The following is a 13,518-nucleotide window of genomic DNA, read 5'->3' as shown; positions in this document are numbered from 1 at the left end:
ATAAATACATACCTATGGGGAGTGCATACATGTGCTCGAGTTGTTCTTTATTACTACAAATAGATATGAGGCACCTGAACATAGATGCCCTATACCACTGTAAAAAGCAGCCAGGCAAAGCAGTGAAATATCAATGAACGTTATCTCCGATTCTTTAATTCTCCTATATTTGTTATTTTCTCCTTGCTTATGTCTTGATCTCTTTTTTCTGTTTCTTCCTGCGGTGCTGGAAAAGGTTGCTAATATTATTAATCTAGCACTGAGCCAAATGCAATAAAATATTTTGAAATGTGCTTGAATTCAATTGGGCTCTTAGGTTAAAATGCCATTAATATTTACATGTGTGTCAGGACTTCCCCAATGTTCATTTCCTTGGGCCATTTCAGAGAACTCCCATGTTTCAGGACTGCTAGCTGTGGTCTAGAAACTATAGTTCAGCTATTAGTAGGTAAGTGGCTTTTAGGCAATCCACCGTTTTCCCAATTTTCCAGAAATCGTCTGAAAAGGACCACCCCCAGTTTCATATTAACCAGGATTGGCAACAATCAGATGCAAAAATGAACCAGCATAGAATAAGGTAGTAATTCCCACATAAGACAGTCAGGAAATAGAGCTGATACTGTAGTATCATCCTTTAATCCTAGGTGGTAGGTTTTATCTGCATAGGGCAGGCATCCCCAAACTTTGGCCCTCCAGATGTTTTGGACTACCATCCCCATCATCCCTGACCACTGGTCCTGTTAGCTAGGGATCATGGGAGTTGTAGGCCAAAACATCTGGAGGGCCGCAGTTTGGGGGTGCCTGGCATAGGGCTATAATAACAACTAGCTTTTATAACAGAAGAAACCCGAAATATGCTTGGAGTTAAATATAAAATTTGCAGTATGTTTTGTTTTTGTTTCAGTCAAGTGTGTGTGTGTGTTTAGTCAAGAATTTTCATGTTTTAAGCCAGGCATAGGCAAACTCGGCCCTCCAGATGTTTTTGGGCTATAACTCCCATCATCCCTAGCTAACAGGACCAGTGGTCAGGGATGATGGGAATTGTAGTCTCAAAACATCTGGAGGGCTGAGTTTGCCTATGCTTGTTTTAAGCTCTAGATTTTTAAACTCTAGATTTGCATATCTTATGTTGACATGAATAGTAAGCAAACGGTAATCTTTTAATAAAAAATAGTGTTGGCCTATATCCCTATTGTCTTTTCATGGCAGCACTTTGTGTTTGAAAAGCACCTTGATATTGGTGAAATTCTGTGATGAGTTGTTAGGCAATTAGTAAAGAATAATGATGCAGGTAATGGGGCAATGTCATTACACATTTTAAAATATTAAGCTTTTATGCTATAATAGAAAACATTATCTACCTAATCATTTGTGACTGAGCCCAGCTATCCTACTAAGATATTCAAACAAGCTTAATGTATAGCCTCCAAATAAAGATTTCCCTTCAAGTGGTGACTAGCTAATCTCATTTCTAAATATTTAATATTTCCCAATTTATTTATTTTTAATCCTACTTTGTTGTGTGTTTTCTTTTCCCACAAGATAATAGAACAAATAGCTCTCCTTATGAAGATCTTACATGAGATTATCGTTTTTATATAGTAAAGTATAAGTAGATGAAGGGACTTTCTGTTTCCCCCCATATACTAATGGACATCAGAAGCAAACATTTTGCCATTTCTAATTTTATTTTGACCAAATACATTATCCTAATTGTAGAATTATACAGTTCCAGAGTGGTTGCTTCATTGGGCTACAATCACTCCTAGCCCCACTTACCTGAAAGTATGGTAAGCTCCACGTAGGAGTAGACATATTTAGGATAGCACTACAGCACAACCAACAGACACGTGACACCTTGAAAGGCTAACCAGTTTGTTGTAGCAAAACATAGCTTACATTTTTTAAATATAATAAGCTCCAAATGGTTTAGCCTCTACATGTTCCCCAGGTTTATGGTACTGTATTGATTTTAAGGTGAGGCAAAATGAACTGTACAAGATTCCAAATGTGGCTTTACCATGGAGTTGTATGAAAGTATTACAATACCAGCAATTTTATTTTCATTCCTTTTCCTAATCCCTGAAATTTAATTTGCTTTTTTCACAATCATAATCATACAGTCTCTTCCCCAATTAGGTACTGCCAGTTCAGACCTCATCAAGTATGTCTGTGGACAGAATGTTTTTGGCCCTAGTGAGTATTGCCTTAGAATTACTTTCATTGAATCCAATTTGCTTGACCTTCATCCATATTGGAGAACCCAATTTGCTTGACCTTCATCCTTTTTTAAGCCCCAGAGATAGACAAAAAATGGAACAGTCTGCCCTCTGGCTGGCTAAGGAACAGGGTGCTATATGCATATAAACTTTTAATTCTAAAAGAAAACAGGTTAGTTAGAGCAACAACTGCCAAAGTTAGCACTTTGTACTTTTCTGAAGTACCAAAACTACAATCCTGTTGTATGGAGAATTATGGCCCTCTCCACATTTAGGGAGATTTTAGAGGAGATGTAGTGAGCCAATGGTGCATGTTCAGGCTATACTACTACTAGTTCACATAGGCACCTTCATTATTTAAATTATTTTTGACTGGCAGCTGAACATGTAAATTAACGCCATTGAAAAAGCACTGCTAAAGTGATGGGAAGAGATACAAAACTTCCATCTAAGATGTTATATGTCAGATGACACATCATCTTATGAGCAAACCTCCCCATTAATGGGATGACCATACACAGGCAAGATATTTATTTCTGCATTAACAATCACCAGAAGTGCAGATAGCTGCATTTGTGGAGAGAGACTCTTGATCATTGGGGGGGGGGCAGGGTTAGGTAAGGTAAGATACTACCCATAATGTAACTTTTCTTTTCCTAGAAGCAGATTCTGAGCCAAAGATAAAGTTGCTGGCATTGTGGCAACATAATCTGACAGAGCATGTAAAGCAAGCATTTTGGCAATCATATTAAATTTCAGGCTCAGGTAGATGTTATGGTTGGTTTGATGGTGCAAGCAACAACTTTATTAAGGTTTACAACCATAATCTGTTCCAGAGGTCCGGTTGTAAACCAAAGCAGGTTGTAACCCATGGCACGTTTTCGCCAATGGGGCCTCCCCCCCAAAATTGGTTGTAATAAAAAAATAATGGGTCGTAATCCAAAAACAGGGACACTTCTGGGTTTGACGTGGTTGTAATCCAAAGCGGTTGCAACCAAGGTACCACTGTATTGTTAAGCTAAAACTGTTAGTTTCTGCATTTTTAAAATGCAAAGCTGAGTATTGCTACATTTTACCCTAAAGTTCAGGAGGTTCCTTTTTAGGATGCAGTTTTCTCATTTTTAAAGGCTTATATAGGTGTATTAACTTTCTCTTCGTGAGTTGGTTTATTGAATGTTCAGGGTTGGGCATTTTATAGTCAAGATGTTGCATACTACACATTTCACTCTTTGATCTGAATATAGCTTGATTTGTGTAATATAACTGAGATGAGTAATAGGCATACTATACATCAGTCACAAAAACAATAAAGTTAGCATCCCAGGCAATGCTAGAAAGGTTCTCAAGGATGCCCCGCTCACCTGGACTACAAGGGCAGGGCTGATCCATTCTGCATGTTTTCAGCACACCAAGAAAATAGTTTCTAGTGGGTTTCAATGTGCTGGATCCAGTAGCAGCTCTCCTTTTTCTTCTCCTGTCTCTGTTGTAGCATGGTGGAGTGGGATGCCGTTTTCAGTGTCCCAAAAGATGTAACAACAAGACCATGGAGCTTCAAGATAAGAGCATGATATATTTAGAATATTTCATTGCCAGCGCTTGGCTCCCTAATGCCTTCAAATAACTTCATGATTTTTTTTCTGTGCATTGCCAGTTTAGAGTCTCTTGCCTTTGTGGCATGGGAGACAGAAAATGTATGAATGAAAATAACATCAAGTTCACTAACAATGCATTCCTAACCTAAGGCTGCAATCCTTACCCCAGTTGCCAGGCAGTAAGACCCATTGAATTCAGTAGGACTTATGTCTGAGTACACATGGTTAGTAATCCATTAGTGTTCTTTCTTTTTTTCTTCTTGATGTGTAGAGAGAGATTATGTAAGTATAGCCGTGAGTCTGTTCTGTATAAAGCAAACTTGCATGTGGAAGCATTGATGAAGCCAAGCTTTGCCTCATGCTAATGTTTGGCAGGCTCTTCAGGGACACTTCAGATAGACTTCTGGCTTCAGGTAGCAGACACTTCAGAAATACTTGTTCTGGAAGACCCGTAAGAAGTATTGGTACTTTTGCTTTTCAAATTGTCTTCTGCCGATTAAGTCTATGGACTTGTATTATAATGTAAAGCTATTATACAATGTAAGTTGTTTGTACATAGTTGCAACCTGGACAATAGCACTGCATATTTCTTTAAACATGGCAAATTGTAATGTAGAGCACATTTGCCATGGCATGTGCAGCACGTGTGCTCTCCGCTCTTACTTTACTCTCTTAAGTAATGTGACAGTATAATTAGGTTTGGGATACTAACCTAAACCATGATCAAAGCTAGCACTTTAAGTACTTGTAGTCACTTTTCTTCTTACTATATGGAGCACCGCACTTTTATAAATACTAGTAGCACTGAGTTTCAAACTTTTTTGCCCCCATATTTGTGTAGTCTTTACAGGGTGTATGTTTAACATGGCTGTATGAAAATAGATTTTTCTGGTGCCTGGTGCCTAACTTATTTTGTTTTATGTTTTAAAAAATTATAAACTGCTGAAAAGGGGGAGGAGATGCAGACTATACATTGTAACTGTAAATGAAACCATCCCAAATTGCTGACCTCTTGACAAATCTGATTTTAAAAGCCAACCCCCAAAATGTGCATATGTACACCCACAGGAGCACAGGCTTTCAAAGACGCAGGGCAAAACTTTTTAAATAAGTAAGAACAACACAAGAGCTTGTGTTTTAAACTTTGCTTTATATTGACAGAGTATGAAGTAATTAATGTGGTTTCAGATGTAGAGTTCTGTAGACATAACATTTGGTAATGGGAGGTTTTTGCATGGGGGATTACCTTGGATAGGCAAGAGTCACTCACAGCTATAGTTCACTGTGTGCATAAGCATTAATGTGGCCATTGCTTAAGCAGTTAGGAAAAAATTATGTACTGTTTCTGTAAATTAGTTTGACTTATACTGTATTGTATTTTCGACTGTAAAACAAGTCTTTTCCCCAGCAAGGTAGAACTACAATGCATTAGAAGAAACTGTCACTAGTTATGCTATTGCATTTGTGGAATACTCTTAGCTTACGGAAAGTTTACTAAGGTTGGGTGGAAGTTTCTACACAATTCCAATAATTAAATTTCTGTTGGTTACAAATAAAAACATCAGGATCTTTGTTCTACTTATAGAAGAAACTGACCTAAAAAAATTGCATTGTCTAATTTATATTTTTACCATCAACAAACTTGCTAGCTCTACATTATATGAAACCCTTAAATGTGCTGTTGCAGGTTTACTTCATGTTGCTAAATACCTTAAGAACTTGGAAAGAAATTAACTTTTAAAGCCTGGACAGCTTACAAAAAATTGAACCATTTTGTACAATTTTTTTTTTCTGAATACAACTGTTTTCTAGATATCACTCAATAAATGCTAAGGAGATTCTTTCTAAAGAGCCCAAAATATTCATACTCTTTAATGTTCTCATGTGCCCTCATTCAGCTGGCACAATGGAATTACTGAAGCTAGCCTCTGAGGATTAGAAACTATATACAAACAATTGTTAAGTGCATTATTTATGGTGGCGTCCAGATGTTGAGACTGCATGTACAGTTCCCGCTACTCTCTCCTCATGAAGAACCAGAAATGCAGCTCTAATAAAATGATTAGTGTCAGCAGAACCCATTGTTTGTTCAAGGATGAGGATGTGTTTGTTCAAACACAAGGCATATTGATTAGGAACACACAGAGCTTGATTGGAACCTTAGTCTGAAAGTGCCCTGCGATGTGTTACTAGTCTTGACTAATAAATTAATTGAATTTTGCAGTCCTTTCATATCAGTAATAATCCTGAATGAGTTTTAGGAACCCAAGTGATTTTATTATGATATAGTGACTATATCAGTCATGTTGATTCTGCCACATCAGTGATCTCTGTCTAATCAACTCTTAAAAGGTAATGATTTATTCCAAATTCAGAGCATTGTAAGAATGGCACTCTCTACACTGACCTAACCTAAATATATTTAACTAGAATAGTCAGTATATTTAGTCCCTTTGCTAGTTGTGATCAAAATTATGTGAAAAAGCTTCTATAGTCAAATGGAAAATTGTGTAAAATGTACTAAAAAAATCTAGCAATGTCCCCTTTTCTAAGCTAATATACAATAAGATATTATAATATGATCCACAGATAGCTGAAACTGAAACATTAGATATAAAGGGTAGGATTCGAAGAACCATGCATGGTATTGCTCCCCTACCCCCTGGTCCTGCCATCCTGCTGCAGCTCCCTTACAAAGCTATTCCCAGAGTTTGGGGGCCTATGCAGAGCTGCACTCAATATTGTGCCTGGGGTTGCATCTAGAAAGGTGCATGTAGGGGCCTCTTTGGATCCCATCCAATGTAGTTTTAATCCAGACAAATTTGCCAGGCTAGTTTTGTGGATCATGTCTACAGTAGGCTAAACAGTTTGCAAGGTATATATATATATTTACTTATACAGATTTAGGGGAAAAGAAACTATAAATTTGGTGGTCCCCTTCAACTAGACATCTATTTTCCCAATGTTCTTTTCTTAACCTGAAGATAAAATGTTCATGTAAAAATATTTCTAAGGAATAATGAGCTGCTTTTAAAAAAAAAAGATAAAAACATTGTAATGGCACACGGGCAGTGTTTAACCTTAGTCAGTGGTGGGTTTGTTTTTATTTTCAACAGCATGTGTAGTCATTTTAATTATCATTTTAGTATTCCTCCATAAGTGTAATGGTAACTTTGCAGCTGCACCTATAATCAGAATATGGCATTACAACAGTCAAGTTACTCAAAATCATGTGCATAGCAGGTAGCGGTTTACTCTGTGTGTGTATTCTTCCCCAATGGTACTATTCTTCAGTAGGATATTCTTAACCAAAAGGTGTGTTAAAGTTATGGCATGAAAAATTGTAAATGTAAACGAGTACATGTAATGCTAATTTAAAAGAATTTTCTTAAATTTATGTGATGCTTAATATTTCCTTAGAAAATTTGTTTTAAAGGTAGATCACTGTTCTGAAGGATGTTGGTCCTAATGGAATAAAAATAATGGAAATAAAATGCATGTGTTACAATTGTAGACATGGTAAAGAATTAAATGTGAACTTACTGTACGATACCGACTCTGTTTTCAAACAATCTGTTTTGCTGTTCTATTGTTAACATATATTTAAAAAGCAAATGTACTGTAACTTAGCACTTTTTTTCCTCTGTGCCCTGTTCTCACTATACTAGAGGTACAAAATGGCATAGGTGTGGAACATGTAATCATGCCTGCATGTATATTTCAGGGTTTTTGCTTTTCTTGATGTACAAGACTGGTCTCTGCAGACATCATCTTAAGTGCAAAACCCTCTCTATCTATTGACTTATACTGTTATCTAACACAATTCCAGAAATGTTTTAAAAGCAACTTAAGTTCAGGGTCTCTTTACATGATCTCTTTTCTAAAAGATAAGTGTTGGCCATTAAAGAGTAGACCTTGGGATAATTCGTTTGAGCTCCTAAACACCTAGCTGAGGATGTAATCACATATGCCTTTAACAGGATAACATTTAAAGTTTTTGAATGTGGCATCCCCACACTTGCCATCAAGCAAGTACAGATTTGAAAGGGGTGTACTGTATACTGCAAAACCCAGAGCGAGATGATGGCAACAAGAAAATATCTTAACTACATGGCCAGAAATGACCACTTTGCTTGTATGTCTATATGCATGGAGTGGGGAGCAAAATAATAATAAAAGGAATTGAGTATTAAGGGCATATGCAAATCTATCCTGAGACAGCACCACATATAGGTGTCACAGTAAATTTGCCTAATTTCATTACAAGCATTGCAGAACATCAGAAAATGAGGAAGAATGTACTCTTGTGAAGAGATCTCTGAAGCAGGACACAGTAACAGAGGCTAACAATTAAATTCCATATTTTGCTATCGCTTCTTGTTTGGGTGAAAGAATTAAGACTCGGGGTCCTGTTCACTTGAGGCACTGTGGGGTCACTTGAGGTAATGAAAAGGGAGGCATTCAAGTACATGAATATGTTGAATACGAGCCATTTTTTATTGAAGGAGGGTATATTTTTCCCAGAGCAAAGTGTTGAGTACAGACAGGCAAAGGGTCTTAGTGAGAGAAAGGATGCTTGAAGAGGAAGGAATACAAATTATTTTGGCTGTGATGCAATCAAAACAAGCCTTAGGATAGATATACACACACATATGCACTGAATGACACATTTCAGAGCCGGGTTGAATATTCTCTCACATTTAAAGAAAATCTGCATGGCTCTAGAAAGCTAGCATGACAGGAAAAAATGGTTCTAACACAGCCTTTTTCTGATATGCTGATTTTTCTGTACAGAAATTTGTAATACGGCGAAGCTTTCAGTCTTGTGGTTCCTTGTCTTCTGAAGTAGCACAGTCCTGGCAGAGCTATACTCATGCATTTTCTGAATATGTGGGTGAACTCTCAGCTAGTCAGCACATGATGACACACAGCTTGAATGTATGATCCACCTCCATTGAAGGATTATGTAGGATGAGAGAGCTCTGATTGCCTATTCAAACCCATATATATGGTCATCACTTTATTCAATGTGATAAACATTAATGCATGAGCTTCTTCAAGTAATTAAAAAGCTCTGCTTTTTAACTAGGCTAGGATTGAGAAGACACTGAATTTTCGCTGAGAGATGTCAGTAAACCAGGATCAGATGTGAAGCGGGAGAGTAAGGCTTATCTGTAGAGCAGTATGTGCTATAAAGCATCAAGCTCAAAACTGAGCAGCCAGGAGTCAGAAAACAAAGATCACAACCAAATGTACATGGATACTATGGGGCTCTCTTCAGAGGAAGAGGGATTCAAAAAGGCAAGGTAAGATTGAAATAGTAATCAAGAGTTGCTTTAAATCTTACAGAGGAGATGGGCTTCAAAATCCATGTTAAAAGGAAGACAGGAGATAAGGGTGTTTAGGTGGTGGCAGGGTTTACTAGGCATATCAAATGAGATATAAATGGCCATAATGGATGGCAGAGATATGTACAAAACCAATGGCAGGCATAGAGTTTTTTAAAAAATGTCAAAGATCAGAAGACAGGTGGTGTTCCTGGGATCAAAGGGAGCAGGGAGATGCGTGGAGTCGAAACTATGTGTGGAGAAAATGGAACTAGGACGCTTAGTGGTGAAAGTCAGTGAGGTAGAATCATTATGGCTCTTGTTACATCCAAGGCCACTGCTATGTGCAGGGAGAAGATTTGTAAAAGGGGAGTATTCTAAAGATTTCCATCCTGTTAGCAGTTTTTAGCTCTGTCAGGGTAGCACCCAAATGTTAAATTATCCTGTGGTCTACTGTAAGTTTATTCATAGACTGATTACTGCTTCCAGGCATTTCTCCAATTATTCTATTATTCAATTATTGAATTTTTAAAAAAGTTGAATCATTTGCCACTGATTCCAGCTACCCATACAATGCTTCATTAGTTTGGTTTTTGAGGCCATGTAAATACCCGACCCTGAAATTCAGACTAAGTAAGAAATTCAGACTAAGTAAGCCTATCAGCAAACTCCCTGTGTTACACTCAAGATTTGCTTCTAAAATCTTCAACATACTCTAGTATTAACGGGGTGTTCAGATGTGACTTGTCATGTACTGTACTCAAAGGTTCATTGATCAGTGACTGTATTGTACTGTATGAATAATCATAAATTGCCTTGTATTGTTTATAAAAAGACTGTACTAAGTACCACACAGATTTCCATGTTCCAAGTTTGTCAGCAATGCATGTGGCAGTTAGGTCCTGAAACTATGTGGTGCTAACTCTTCCATATCTAATGGTGCTTTTGTGGATGCTAACTGCTGACATGCTGGATAGAAAAAAAAGCTTGAAGTTGAAAAGTGTCTCATCTGTTCGTAAAAGTAAAAAACAACCATGATTTAAACTTGAATTGTTTCACAGTACCATTGACAATCCGGTGTTTTATATGTGTGTACTTTTTATTGGGTTTTCAGATAATTCTTCAAAAAGCAGCTCTTTCATTTCTCCTATAAATGGATTTGTATTTGACTCAGGCAATAGCCTTTTCACGTTGATTGCTTATCCCTGCATCTCTGTTTGAATCTGGTGGATCAACCTGCTTATGTATTTTCAGGTGGGCACGCAGGGGAAGTCACATGAGATGTTCTTATTCACACAATCATATTCCAGAAGAATAAGACAGTTTCTTCTTAAAAACACTTATACTGAGGCCAGATCATATATATTCTAGAACACTAACCTTCTGATCATGCTGCTTATTATGAACCATAAAGCTGTTTCATACATTATAGTCAAATGTGACCGAATAAACGCTTAAAAGGAAGCTGAAACCAATCATGGCTCTTTGCCTAGTGTACCCGTATAACATGTTTATTTGCTGCAATCACGTGTAACATTTTTAGATGTACATATAAAGTGTACATCTTAAAATGTGCCTGCAAGTAGAAGCGGAATGATGATAAAAGAGAAACCAAACCAAAGTTTTCAGAGGTCGAGAGTTTAATGAATAATAAAATCATGTCTCTAGTGAGGTCTAATGAAGGCAAAATGGAGCAAAGCTTAATCTTTACATCAAACAAAGTGCTTTAATGCTGCTTTGTATCCATTTATGTGAAAAGCTGCACATACCTGTAGTGGTCAAACATCTCTAAGGGGGGAGCATAATTCTGTTTCCCACATGACCTTATTTCACACAAGAATGGGAATTGCCTGATGACATGAATTGGCCTGTTGGTGATCATTATATAGGCTCTACAATTTCTAGAATCCTAGCAAATCAAAATACTGTAGTTCTTTTCTTTTACAATTCACCTACACTTTGAAGAGATGGGAATATTCCTTGTCTGCCACCAGTGTACTAACTACTTTTTAAATAAAATGAATAGAATTGCTCAATTTTATCTCAAATAGTATAAGGGAGATTGCAACACATTAAAAACCAAACAACTCTTATGGTTGTAGAATAAAACCTGCCCCCAATTCCAATTTTAACCCACTCCAGACTCAAAGTTTAAATGACTATCAGTTGGACATACTATTGTACAACTAACTCTTGTTTCCAAGTGTAACTAAGCGGGGTGGGGTAGGCAGCACGAAGCATTGTGGATGTGGATTCAGCAAAGAGGCAGAGAAGTAATATCCCTAGATTGTGTGAGCGGGCAAGAGAGGAGGTACAGTAATGTCCAAACACTGGTGGAAATATAAGGGCATCAAGTTAACTTCTGAAATACTTATAACTCATCTAAAAGTACAGTAGTATATGCCATCCATAATGTAAACCAAATTCTGCACTGTACCATTTCAGACAGGTGGTAAAAGGTAAGTTTTTATAAAAAAAATGCTACCTCATGTAAAAAAAAACCCTCCCTGGTAACTTGTCTCGCCAAGGAGAGAGGCATGTTGTATCTTCCTGATGTGCATGCTACATGTAGGAAGTTACCTTTGTAAAATAAAAATAATATTTTTAATTTACTCATACAGGGGAGCATTCAAAGATACATTTCTCCCCACCTGTTGTCTTCAACTGGTACCGTCCAGAAGTAAAGCACCACATTCTGCATCATATGTAAAAAAAAAACACATTCCTGACTCTATGAAAGATTATGTCCAGTTATACATGTCTCCTTATGAGGTGCCTCCCAAAGGAAGAAAACTCATCACTTAAAAAAAAGCCAAAGTGTTTCATGCCTCCTTTGCCACTGCTCTTCCTTGCAAACATCTTTGTCAGACCGGATTTCCAAATTTTTTTGCTAGAATAATTTTTTTAAAATACAGAGCTGCTTTTTGGAGGAATATTCATATATAGATATATATATTTGTCAGTTTGACAGGTCTATTTGCCCCATTATCAACTGAATTTACATATTGTTGTTTGCCACTGTTTGTTCTGTCTTACAATAAATTGCTTACTTGTGTAGTCTTACACATGTATTCTGTTTTTAAGCTAATATTGAATATATCAGCTTCACTGAAATTTGTAGAAGTATACATATCCCTGATATTTACTGTACAGTGGTACGTCTACTTACGAATTTAATGCGTTCCGAACACACATTCGTAAGTCGAAGCAACCCTATCTAAAAATTCGTAAGTAGAAAAAATCCTATCTAAACCACATCCAAGATGGCGGACGGAGCTCCATTCGTAAGTAGAATCATTCATAAGTAGAGTTATTCACATGTAGAGGTACCACTGTATATATATAGCTCAAATGCTTGCCCAAATGTGTATCTTAAGAGACATGAGAAGAGACATGATCTCACAGCCTAAAAGCCTGCTTCTTTGTATCCATTTGATTATTCCTAGGAGCTGCCAGAATGTTTTATTTTAGCGATAATACCCCAGTAAACTGGAAGCACCACTCTTCAGAAGCTTAGTGGCTTATGAAGAAAAAGTGCAGCTGGTCTTCTAAACTAAAGTAGTGACCTTTAAGTAGGAAATCAGAAGTACATTCACATTAGAACCTGTTATTCATGGTGCAAAACCATACTGGTAAATGTCATGTAAGTCAACAATGCTGAACTGCAGCAGAAGATGGACGTAACTGACCCCAAGGGGTTAGAGACTCATAATTGTTAATTGTTTGTCATACCAGATTGTTGTTAACAATTGTTAATTGTTGGTGAGCAAAAGAAATCTCCCAAGACTGATATTCTAGTATTAATGAAGGGCTTCATGCAACATTCATAGGTTTGAGTTAACCCTCAGGCATCCCCAAATTTTGGCCCTCCAGATGTTTTGGACTACAATTCCCATCATCCCTGGCCACTGGTCCTCTTAGCTAGGGATCATGGGAGTTGTAGGCCTAAACATCTGGAGGGCCGCAGTTTGGGGGTGCCTGCCGTAGCTCATCTGTAGCCTTTGAGTTGTGGTGTCAAATGCTCCAGCTCAAATGGAAGGATGGGTAACAGGCCTAATTCAAACAATACTACTGCACCATGGGAGTGGCTTTCATGTGGTGTGATCCCAAGTTACACTGATTGGATATGGAAAGGGATTCATATTGGTTGGGAAAGTTATTGGTTCCTTCTCATATTAATGTCATAGTAGCCTCCTGGGGGAAGTAGGGAGAAATTACATTCACCCGTTATTACATAGATCCGTCCTTATTTCTCCTCAACTCTCCTTCTCCCAGATCATTTTTCTCATAGCTGAGCTTTATTTCCAGTTTTGAAGCCTGGCTAGGAAACAAGGACCCGCCAGGAGGAGGTTGCTGAGAAGAATGGCAGAAAGCCATGGA

The sequence above is a fragment of the Zootoca vivipara genome, chromosome 15, assembly GCF_965207765.1.
Source record: "Zootoca vivipara chromosome 15, rZooViv2.hap1.1, whole genome shotgun sequence".
Taxonomy (NCBI): domain Eukaryota; kingdom Metazoa; phylum Chordata; class Lepidosauria; order Squamata; family Lacertidae; genus Zootoca; species Zootoca vivipara.
The sequence above is the reverse complement of the archived record's forward strand: the minus strand, read 5'-3'. Positions refer to the sequence as shown.